The 12,860-nt window shown below is 36.2% G+C and overlaps 1 protein-coding gene across 1 annotated transcript in view; it reads left to right on the forward strand.

Annotated features, from left to right (window-relative positions):
- The first annotated feature begins 3,803 nt into the window (after window positions 1–3,803).
- The window catches only part of LOC122789098 (myosin-4-like), a 235,286-nt gene continuing 226,229 nt past the window's right edge, over window positions 3,804–12,860 (forward strand). Inside the window, exon 1 of the mRNA XM_044056298.1 lies at window positions 3,804–3,851. The gene's annotated coding sequence lies outside the window, so the exon portion shown is untranslated. The remainder of the gene's footprint in view (window positions 3,852–12,860) is intronic.

Raw genomic sequence — 12,860 nt, forward strand, 5'->3', positions numbered from 1 at the left:
CACTTATACATTTTAACCACTTTCTATCCCATCATGATTTGTTTCTTTTACCAACAAAATTTCCATCAAATTCCATTCTCTTCTGGCTCTAGGGGATAGTACTGATGATACAAGGTAAAATAGTACAGTCAGGCATCTGAAGAGGAAAATAAAATGTTTCCTTTACCATGTAATTCAAGTAGAAATCAGCTACTTCTGTCAGTATTATTAAATTGTGTAACATTTGGGGATATGCATGCTTTCAGTCAAAGAAATAGTGTTCATATTTTGTTGAAAAGTGTTTATAGTCGCAGCTACAGTTCAGTGTGATACATTTGGGACTGGTGCTTTGCTCCAGAGAAAGCTTTCATCATTTATAGCTGCTTACCTGTTCGGAATTGACCAGTTACAGATCAAATGATCCTGCATCATATACTGTGCATGTTGCCTATATTGTTTACAGTATTTATTTCTTTACTGGTGTATTTCAGGTGATCTATTACAAGGAATTTACAGTTACTTTTCTAATATCATATTGCTTATATTTTCACAGGAAGTAAGTGGATTTGTGGCTTTATGTTATTATCTCAGAGGGCAGGATTGTAGTATTAGAAATATAGATATCCATGATATATACACTTCTAACCTAGATGTCCATAGTGACTATCTGTTTTGGTTCTAATGGCCTGATCACAACTGCCAAATCTGCCTTAGGTCATAGATCATCTTGTTAATCTGTGGGGCCAGCAGTATGTTTGTGTGAGAGTGCTCTGCACTGTTTTGGGGGGGGGGGGGGGTTGTCATTAATCAATGTTATACAGCTGTGAAGATAGCATACAGTTAAGGGAGTGTTGAGATCTGACCATCACATAAGGGGTGCAGAGGGAGTAATCACAATTAGGCAATAGCAAATGGAAGTATGGTGAGGGCTTCTAATGCCCAGTCTCTTGCACCATGCTGATGGGATGTAACTATGGCATATTTACCTACAAAACAATATGAGCTTTAAGTACTACAAAACATACAAGCCATCTGCTTCACATGCAGCATCTAGATTGAAATGATGGTGCTGTTATGATTCCAAATTTTGATATCATGATCCTGTGATCTGTTAGTGTGTATGCATATATGTGGATGGATGTGTATATTTATATGAGATCTCAGTACACTTAGATGTGTTTGTTTATCCACTGAACACTGTCAGCTACTAGGTAAGCATAAATTATTTGCATTTTCTCATGGAGAGAGTTTTGAAGTAATTGGAAATCGATTTGTGATCCTTTTCCGAGAGAGAGAATGTGACAGTAAGGTAGTGTAGTGTCTTCTGTGAGATTTAAAGTTATGGTAGTGACTGTCAGAAGGTCATAACAATGTTTAAAATCATATCACAGCCACCTCTGTCATTTTACTCTGTACAAAAGATAAATTCCAGATATGGACACGTTGAGTAAAATGCAGCAGCAGCACAATTTATTTCTCACAAAAACACAAAGCTTTCAGGAAAAGAAATCCCTCCTTCAGTGTATAGAACAATTAAAATCACAGCATGTTTAAAGCACTTCAATAAAACAGTCCTATCAGAATGATTCACTTGTAAACTTCAGTTAAAGAATTAAAGGCATAGTCAGCTCAGTGGTTATAGCACATCCGTTTCCTCTTGAATACAGATTTAATTCTAGTAGCTACATTCAAGCCTTTTCTGTGGTCTGCATCTAGCAGTGTAATCCATTCATATTCACGAAGCTCTAGATCATTATTCAGATCTCCACCTCTTATAGTTGTATATATAATTTCTATTACTCTGAACCAAAATTTGTGTTCTATACACCTTTCTGCTCTGTGCTAAGCCAATGCATTTGTGGCCACGTTCCTCTTAATTTCTGACTTGTGTTCTGTGAGTCTTTCCTTCAGTTTCCTGCAACATTTTCCTAAGTAGAATGCTGTGCAGGCTACACAGTTTACTAAATACATGATGTTGCATGTATTACAAGTAGCATAGACACATATTCCCTTCATGTTTTAGGATGTATAAATGTACTGTTAGTCTCAATATCTTCACAGCATACACAAGTATAGCATGGATATGTGGCAATTTTAGTATATTTACATGGTCCATAATTATATTTAACATCCTTATAGCATAAACATGATTTTAAATTAGAACAATTTTTATATGCAAAATATGGTTTCTCACCAATAATTTATCTTTATCTCTAGCATTATTGTTGGTACTGCATGTAATACAGTACATGCAACATCGTATACTTAGCAAAGTGTCTAGCCTGCGCAGCATTTTACATAGGAAAATGTAGCAGGAAACTGAAGGAAAGAATCACAGAACACAAGTCAGAAATTAAGAGGAATGTGGCTACAAATGCATTGGCTAAGCATATAGCAGAAAGGGGTACAAAACACACATTTCGGTTCGGAGTAATAGAAATTATATATAAAACTATAAGAGGTGGAGATCTGAATAATGATCTAGAGCTTGATGAATATGAATGGATTACACTGCTAGATGCAGACCACAGACCAGGCTTGAATGTAGCTACTAGAATTAAACCTGTTCTCAAGAGGAAACGGATGTGCTATAACCATTGAGCTGACTATGCCTTTAAATCTTTAATTGACGTTTACAAGTGAATCATTCTGATTAGTCTGTGTTTTATTGAAGTGCTTTAAAAGTGCTGTGATTTTTAATTGTTCTACACACTGAAGAAGGCATTTTCTTATGAAAGCTTTGTGTTTTTGTGAGAAATAAATTATGCTGCTTCTGCATTTTACTCAACGTGTCCGTATCTGGAATTTATCTTTTGTGTTCTACTTTGTATTCCAGCGGTTTACCTTAGTGCTGGTTTCTGTGACTGTTTTTATTTTACTCTATACACCTGAAATGAGCAGTAAGAATATGTCTACCCAGAGCTCTACTTCCCAGCAAATCATGAAGCCTTGTGCAACTTTGTCCCCAGGAACATATGCAGTGACAATCGCTCTACGTTTCCAATATTTCTTGCTGCATCAGATGCTGACAATGTTTTAAGTTATGCCCTCACACTTGTGAGTTTTCCTTTCTTTGTTCCTGCCTGAATGGTTTTAATTCTCAAACTCTGTTTAATAGTAATTCCTAAACGTACTTCAAAACAGTAGTTTTAACATAGATACTCCAAGGTCATGTTGTATAGCTTTCAAACGTCAGTTTTAACATAAATACTCCAAGGTCATGTTGCATAGCTTTCCTGCTGCTCATTTTCACCAACCGAGCACAAGCTTAGTGCCATGTGTAGTAACTGTGTTCCCTTAGTATCCTGTTTACTAAAATGTAGGACTGCATTGTATACATTCTCACAATAGCAAACAGTTGTAGGAGCTCTGCTGCAAATAAAAGCACATTGAATAAAGTTTAAACTCCTTGGCCTTGTACTCATTTGCTCTATGGGATGAAATCACAGCAATTGCTCAGCTAGTTCGCTATTGCTATGTACAAAGTTTCCCCTGCAGGAGAAAGTCTGCACATCTCTGCAGGATGCATGAATGTCATTTTACATTTTTAAGGAGATTATAGAAATGTGTGCAGTAGCTGAAACAGCTGCCAATGAGACAACATCAAAGGAAAGAGCATCTCATTACACGGTTGTAATATCACCCAAGTGGAAAAGTTCGTATGATTTGTATCTGAGTTATTGTTGAGAAGGGTGTTGTCAGCCTGCCATCTTTATCTTAACCACTAAAATGGCAGCCAAAACACATCACACAGGAATGTTTTATTACCCTAATATAGAATATGATGCTGATCCTCTTGGAGACAGTTTCTTATAAAAGCTGTCCCTCAGCAAGTTCAGCTTTTATCTTTCAAGGAGCATCTTTGTCTTGAGGTATGTGTCCTTAGCTGCATGTGCTTTTTGTTTAATAAATTATTATGTTTTGGAAAACTTAAAAGTGGGGATACTGTGTCATGTATGTGCTACTCTATAATTCCTAGAATTGCCTTACACTGTCTGGTGCTGTTGAGTGGTGGTGAGTGTTAATAAGCCCAAAATATGGAACGTCAGCAAGGAAGGAGAATTTACCCATTCCTGGAGGCAGGGATATGTTACAATAGTGGTCACATTATGCACCCTATAGGAAGGTGGACTTATAGTGGAAGAGAAATTATCAGTGACCTTTCTAAAGCCATGTACAAAATGGATTGCATGTGTGTAGTAGTCACATAATGACATGTCATATTTGACACCTTCAGGAGTGCAGGGATCCCTGCTACCTGTCCAGCAATACCTGCTGAAAGTTCTTAATCCACTTAGTAATACGTTTTATCATCAGGTCATCATTTAGATATCAATTGATAGGGGTACAGTGGCTAGTGCAAGGAAGTCTTTGCTGTGAGAGGATGGAGAACAAAACAATTAGTTCATTTTAGAAAAGACATCTGTGTTTCTAAGACTCAGAAAGGTTTACTACATTGACACATTTTAGTGTTTGTAAATAAAGTACATTTCCAACATACTCAGAACTTGTTCTAAACAAAAACATTTCTTTAAACTTTACAGCAAGAGGTAGTGACATCTCTGACATGTCTGTATATTTTCATGAATACTTTATTTCATTTTGATTATATTTGCTAATAAAAATCTGTGCTGTTATAAATTATTTTCCACTCATCCACACATTCAAAGTTTTTAATGTACTGAGAGAAGACAGTTTCATTATAAACATTGCAGACATTTAGTGTAACATTTTTTTCATTTCTATTAACCTGGGCAGTACCTGCAAATCATCAGCTGTGATCAGTATGCTACCGCAGTCAACGAACATAAAATAAAATAAAATAAATACTACTGAGATTTATACTGCATAGCTATTTTATGAAAATACAAGCTGTAAATAAATTAGTAATGTCTGTCACAAAGTGGCATAAATATGCATTAAATCTGTATGTACCTAGTGTGACAGTTTAGCTCATATGATAGAGCCTATAGACTACTAATAAGCTTTCTCTTGCTTTCCGGAGTTTGATTCCCACAATCCCTACAAGGCAACAATATTACTTTGAGCCAGGTGCTTAATCAGTCAGGGCTTTCAGGTAATTCCTAAAAAGAGCCACATGTGCTTTTTGGGCCTAATCTGCTAACACAGCTGCATTTTAATTGGTTTAAATACATTAATAACGGCACTTTTTTGAATATTTCTCCCAGACCCAGGACTGAACTAACAGTCTGCAGAAATATTAAAAACTCAGAAATGTCATTTTCTGAAATATAGATTCTGAGTTTTAGGGGGGAAAGCATTTAATTAGTCAGTTGTCTTTTTTCAAGATAGCTCAAATTGTACAGTTTTTATTTTGTGTAGTAACATTACACATATTAAACCATAATTCAAATTAATTACTAAGCTATAAATACTATATTATATACTACAGATAAAGTGCATTATGCCTTCCAAGATCAAGGTAATTAAAAAACTGCAGGTCTGAAAGATCTCTTGCATGTATGAGGTATATAACTTACACCATTTTGACATCTGAAAAGCAGCAAAACTACTGTGAGCTAAGCTAACATTGATAGAATGTATATTATCTGGTTGTAGTGTAGATGTATATGAATCTCATCTGTTGGACTGTCCCTCCAGCATAAAAATATAAAGACACAACCAATGACTGATAGCCAACCAAAACTAACCCACATTGCAATGATAATGCCGGATGATTGATGATAAACTGGGCCTTACTCTCCATGTGACTGCAGATGTGTGCCTGTGTTTGTCCTGTAATAGTCTAATGTCCTGCCTAGAGCTGGTTTCTGAAATCTACTTGTTGCTTGCCAGGTTAAAATCTGACACTGGATGAAAGTAGCTGTAAAAACTAAATGGATTGATGGAGTAATGAAGTTAATTTTAAAAAAGCATGTTATTTATAGCAAACAGATAGTTTCACATTTCTTTGTGAATAGCAAATGTACAAGCTTTAATTTTATGACTAATTCTTATTCATCAGAGCTGTAGAAGTGATATTTTACCCACTGTCACCAGACAGCAAATTGCATAGTAATTAAAGATCCCTTCAACATAACAGGTTAAATGGGACAGGGATACCCTGCTTGCACTGTGTACCAATATTTGTCATTATTCATGGGGCGGTGTCTGCTGTCTGTTTTTGACAGATGCTTATTACTTCTGGCAGCATGTAATGACAGACTGTAGCTGGGCAGTGATACTTTTTACTCAGGAGGTAGTATTTGGTGTGAGTACTCACAGCAGACATTTATTAATTCTAACAGCACATAATGGCACAGTGTCACTGTGCATCGATACCATATTTATTCAGGTAGAAGTGTCAGGCATCATTTTGTATAGCAGATGTTTATTAATTCTTAGAGCACACATCACCACATGGGCACTGTACAGCAATTCTGACTTTATACCGGTAGCACTGTCTTGAGACAGAGTTCATAGCAGGTGTTTATTACTTTAGACAGCACCTAGCACAGTACTGTCACTGTGCACTGATATCATCTTTATTCAGATTGCTTTGTCTGGTGTCAGCATTTGTACCTGATTTGTTGAGGTGGATGTGTATGGTATCATCACTCATAGCATAGGTTAATTAATTCTAAAAGCACATAATAGCACACTATCACTCTGTACCAATTCCAGCTTTATTCCACTGGGAGATGTTTGGTATCAGTGTTCATTGCAGAGGTTTCTTACTTCTCAGAGCACATAATACCATGTTGTCAGTTTGCACTGATATCCTCATTAGTCAGGTGACTGCCTGTGATGTCAAAGCTCACATCAGATGTTTATTAATGCTAAGGCCACATGATGCCGCAGTAATATGGTGCACTCATTCCATCTTTATTTAGGTTAATGTGCCAAGTGTTAGTGCTTGTAACAGGCATTTATTAACTCTAGCAGCATATGGTGCCATATTGGCACTGTGCCCAATACCACCTTTATTCATGTGAAATAGTATGATGTCCTTTATATTGGGTGTTTATTAATCCTAAGACCACATAATGCCACACTGTTGCTGTGGACCAATTCCAGCTTTATTAATTTGGGAGATATTTGGTATCAGTGTTCATAGCAGATGTTTCTTACTTCTCAGAGCACATAATACCATGTTGTCAGGTTGTACTGATATCCTCATTAGTCAGGTGACTGCCAGTAATGTCAGAGGTCACAGCAGATGTTGATTAATTCTAAGGCCACATGATGCCACACTATCACAATGCACTGATTCCATCTTTATTCAGGTTAATTTTCCTGGTATTAGTGTTCGCAGCAGGCATTTATTAACTCGAACTGCATTTGGTGCCATGTTGGCACTGTGGCCAATACCATTTTAATTCAAGTGGAAGTGTGTGATGTCCTTCATAGCATGTGTTTATTAAATCTAACAGTACATGGTGCCACACTGCCACTGTGCAGTGATACCCTTGTTTTTCAAGTGGTGGTGTTCAGTGTCAGTACTCACTTCAGATGCATATTAAGTCTAACAGCACATAATCTCCGCACTGCCACACTGCCCATACCATCATTATTCAAGTAGTGGTGTTTGGTGTCAGTGTTCATAGCAGATGTTTTGTAATTCTAATAGCACATAATGACACACATTGTCACTGTAATACCAAATACATACCTTAAGTATTCAACAGTTGGATACAGCTGGTATCAAGGCTTATAGGTTGTTCTTTAAAAAAGAAATGAATCACAGATTTAAAGGCATTACATTATTTGAAGTTGTAGATCTGCTCCTACTCTGCCAATTAAAAAAGACATCATTATCTTAAGTTCTGCTGAACAGGAGTAAACCTGCCAAATGGCCTTTGGGGAATCCCCATATTTAAATTCAGAGACATCCTTTATATATTTAACATTTTTATAACAGAGTGTTTGGATGTACATGAACAAAAAATATTTGACATTAAAATTAAACTTGTGCTTGTCTAGAAAACACATCTGAGGAAAACATATTTATTTTACCTACTTTTGAAATAAATTGCACAGGTTTCCATTTTTAGCTCTTTTTGTTCTTTTCATCATAGGTTATGTTCATGACTCATAAAAACATATGGTAGAAAGTGTGGAAGGGTATAGCAGAAATGTAAATACTCAGTTACAGCTATTATTATAATTCACATAAATGGTATGTTGATCTCCTTAAAATGATTACAGCCGCAAACCATAGACAAATGCAAACCTGTTAAATTAAATTTGGTGATTATTTTTTAATTACATTTTTGGAGTAGGTGGCTAACTGACTAGGTGGGTATTTATTTATATATTTGCTTATTTGAGTTTGTTAGCCAGGTAAAATGACCATTAAAGTCATGATCTAGGTCAAAAAGCTTAAATCGTGACAGCATGTGTATGAGACGATCATATTGTATTTACATAGATTAACATTGTACTAAATATGCATAGATAAACAATTACATATTTGTTCCAATTGTTGTTTTACATATACATTCACAGATGTATAAAAAATGTATACAACAAATAGTTAATATGGAAAGAAACAGATTGCCTTTCTGAGGGTACTGCTTTTACTATTTATGAATAAAATTGTGCATTGCACATTTAGTCAGCAGCTTTGTTTAAACTGGTAAACATTTGTAGTGAGATATAGTTCATCAGCATTTGGAAGAGACATCAATACAATTTCAAATAGATGGGAGCAATAGCAGGTTAGGAAAAGTGTACACTAGTAAAATCATTGCATGTGGCTTATGCTGATGGGGGTGAAAGGCAGTGGAGCTTGAGTCTACTTCACGTGCTCATGTGCTGTACAACACATGCTCAAAAAAGCAAGGGTGAGAACTTCTGTTAGTCTGTTCTCCCACGTGTGTATAATCTTTGCCACACCCAAGCCTATACAACTTTATAGTCCAGCCAGAACTTAAACTCTAACCCTAAAACTCTCATTCTGGTCCTAACACGAATACTCACTCCCTGGCTTTGAAACATTGGTTTTTGAACACTTGGGACTCAAGCACATATAATGATCCAGTGCACCTCCTGTAGCAGTTCTTTTTAAATTTCTCCAAGTCTTTTTAGTTTCTATTACCATGACAGGAATGGACCCCATTCCTAAGCCAAAGTAAGATTAAAGTTCATGAAATTAGTATTGTTTCAATTTTTGATGTCAGCCAGAATTGCTCTTCGCAGTACCCGCAAAGTGCCCAGTAAAGACTCCTTCTGCAGTTTGTATGGACTTACATGTATTGGGAACATATCTAAATACGATTGTAGATTCTTTTTTATAAGACCCGTTGATCCTACTTTTATTGGAAGTATCTGGATATCTTTCTTCCACACTGCTCTTGTTTCTGCCTACAAATCCTGATATTTTATGACTTTGTGTCTCTCTGTAAGCAAGACATTGTAGTCGCTGGGTGTGGTGATTTCAATGATCAATGCTGCTTTTGTCTTCTTTTCATGGACCACTATATCTCATTTTCTAGCATCTATCTTTTGAACTGTTGGCAATGGATGATCCCATGTGTCGTAGACTTCATCATATTCGGTGATGCTCTGTGGCTCATGTTTCCAGTGTTTTTCAGCCACTTCAGTACCATAATGTTTGTACAATCGCCAGTGCAGCAGTCTTGCCACATTATTATGTATTTCAGTATACAGTCCTTCTGCCATTAGTATGTCACAATCAGTAATGAGGCGTGCAACTGTTTCCAATTCTGTTTTACAAAACCTACATTTGTCTGTTTCTCCCACATGTTCAATGGACTTTGTAAACCAACTTGTATGTATCCCTTATCTTGGGCCACCAATATTAACCTTTCATCTCTTGGTTTGAATTTGCCTCTCCTTAACCATTCCTGAGTTTGATCCTGATCAACATGAAGAAGTTTTCTATACTTGGAACTATATTAATGCATTTTCCACATTTTTTCCTTGTCATCTTGTCCTTCATCTTATATTCTTTCTTTTGTTTTTTTGGCACATTCAGTTGCTGCCTGATTTTTAACTACTACTGGTTTGATTTCCATTCCTGCTTGACACCGATATGCTTCTGCTAGACTAGGAAGGGAAATCATCTTAGATTTATTCTCCTCATGTTTCAAAACTTTCACTACATTTGGGTCTTGTGAGGTCAGCAGATATGTGTGCGGTCCCACGATTGCAGATCTGTACATGTAATCAATTTGAAGGAGGCCCATCCCTTCTTCAGAAAGGGGAATATATAATCTTGGTCTGTGCTGATTTTTATAAATCATTTGGTGAGCATGAAGCATCCTTCTTGCTTTCCGGTCTAATCTATCCAACACATTTTGGGGACAGTCAATCACTCCAAACCTATAATTTAGGATAGGTAGAGCAAATTGGTTTATACCTTGAATTTTGTTCCTAGATGTCAATGCTGTTTTCCGGATTAATTTAAGTCTTCTAAAGTATTCCTTAGTAAGTATAATTCACATTTGTTCATGTTTTATTGCTGATCCTTCATCAATTCCCAAATAATTATACACACCCTCTTGCTCAAGTTCTTTTATATCACATTCGTGCCCCAAACTGATGTTTTCTTGGTGCTGCAGTTTTCCTGCTTTAAAGGTTGCTTTTGCGCATTTATCAAGACCAAATGCCATTCTTATGTCATCTGAAAAAGTTCTGACAACTTGCAGTTGTGCTTTCAGTTCCTCATCTGATGAGCTAAACAGTTTTAAATCATTGACAAAGAGAAGATGAGAAGTCTTCACACTTTCTTGTTTTCTAGGAGCCAAATTATAGCCATGGTCTAAGTTGTTACGTTAGCAGCTTAATGGGTTAAAGGCAAAACAGAATAGCAGCGGTGACAAACAGTCACAATGGAATATCCGCCTTTGATTTTTTTTCCTGGAATAATAATTTGTCCTTTATCATGACTTAATTGCAAAGTGGTCTGCCACTGTTTCATGGTCGCTGTAATGTAGTTGATCACTGTACGGTATATCTTACACATTTTTAAGCACTCTTTTATCCATGAATGTTGGATACTATCAAATGTTTTTTGTAGTCAATCCATGCCATATTTAGATTTTTCCACTTTTTACAGTTCTCCACAATTACTTTTTTGGGAGTTTAAGGCACTGTAATTGAAGATTTAGTCAGTGGCTGGGGGATACTGTAAGAGTAATACTTTGGGTACTTTTAAACAATGCAATAAGTTGTAAATTGAGTGAGCTATAAATTGACAGAAGCGTCCCAGGTAAGTTAAAAAGATCTTATTTTGTGTTAAGTAACAAAATGTTATCAGTTACAGAAGAGATATACAAAAGATTGAACAATTTTAAGAGTCATTATTATATGCTGTTAGAGAAATATAGATTTAAGTTCATTTATTAAGTATAGTATGAAGTGCTTTCTAAATTGTGGATGCGTATCCATGTTAGAAAGTCTTAGGAGGTATAGTGTTCAAAAAAGTTGGCACTACATTTTAGGAATTTCTTTTTCCATTGCTAGTTTAAAAGAGAGGGGGGTCTTAGATGAATGGAGCCTTGACTTCTTATGAAATAATCCAGATCTGATATTTGTAGCCAGGTCACAAGTAGAGAACAACAATATTATGTAACATTTTATAGGTGAAATAATTATGGAGAAATTGTGCCCTAACTAATACAGGCGTTCATCTGACATTTGATTTTGTTGTATTATGACTTATATAGGGTTGAACAGACCAATAAATCTTGAAGTCTTATTTTCTGTCTTTTGAAGAAGTGTTGACTTGTGAGAGGAATTTAAGGAGATAAGAAGTCCATATTGTAGTCTAGTGATAAAAGTGTTTAATATTAAGGCTTACCTTGCCTCTCTGATGAGAAGATTAGCTGTATTGTAACAGCTGTTTAAGGGTTTAGTTCCTTTATGCACTGTATTTTTGTATACAACAACTATAAGGAAAGGAAAGTGCTTGGTCCATGATTAGCCCTTGGTATTTTTGTACCATCCTTACAGAGAGAAGAACATTGTATGGGTCAGCTGTGGCAAGGGGTGGACAATTGTGTATTCTTCTGGCTGTGCCTGCTAGCACCACAGTTTATTTTTAATGTGTGTGTGGGTGTGTGTGTGTGTGTGTGTCTGTGTGTGTGCGCGCGTGTGTGTGCGTGTGTGTGTGTGTGTGTGTGTGTGTGTGTGTGTGTGTGTGTGTGTGCGTGTGCGTGTGTGCGTGTATGCATGTGTGCATGTGTGTGTGTGCTCACGTGCATGTGTGTGTGTGTATGTGTGTGTGTTTATGTATATATGTATGTACGCATGCATTTATTTATTAATATGGACAGCTTATTTGGTGATAACCAGTTCCAAAGACTCTCAAGTCATCTTGCAGTAGCTTGTTTAGTGCATTGGGCTGTTTATGAGCTTGTGTTATTTGTGTATCTTCTACATGAAGTGTTATGTCTTGCTGTCATAGATCAGTAGTTAGGTTACTTATAAAAAGGAAGGAAAACTAAAGGAATGTGAACAAATCCTTTTGGGACACCTTGGGAAAGGATTTGACTTCAGACTGAGCATTGTTTGACATGATGATGCAAGTTCTGTTGTCTATCTACTTTTTTTGTCCATAGGCACATATACTTCTGAAAAAAGACACACTCACAAAGATTCTCAACAAGAAGTGCATGATTTACTTTGTCAAAGGCATTTTTTTAACTTAAGAAAAATTACTTCTGCTAAGCAGATATTCCTCATTAAATTTAATTATTTAACTAGTATGGTAAGAGAAGACATCTCTGAAATTGTGCTGCAGTTAGTGCAGAATCTGCTGTTTATTGGAGAGAATGTTCGAGGTATGATTATAGTTCAGCATTTGTTGGTCAAGTATTTTTGTTATATGGCAAACATTAGAAATGAAGTGACACTTGTAAAGTGTGTTGAGGCTCAATTCTGTAGGAAGTAGG

Source organism: Protopterus annectens, chromosome 14.part0 (assembly GCF_019279795.1).
Source record: "Protopterus annectens isolate FY-2018-M chromosome 14.part0, PAN1.0, whole genome shotgun sequence".
NCBI classification, from domain to species: Eukaryota; Metazoa; Chordata; order Ceratodontiformes; family Protopteridae; genus Protopterus; species Protopterus annectens.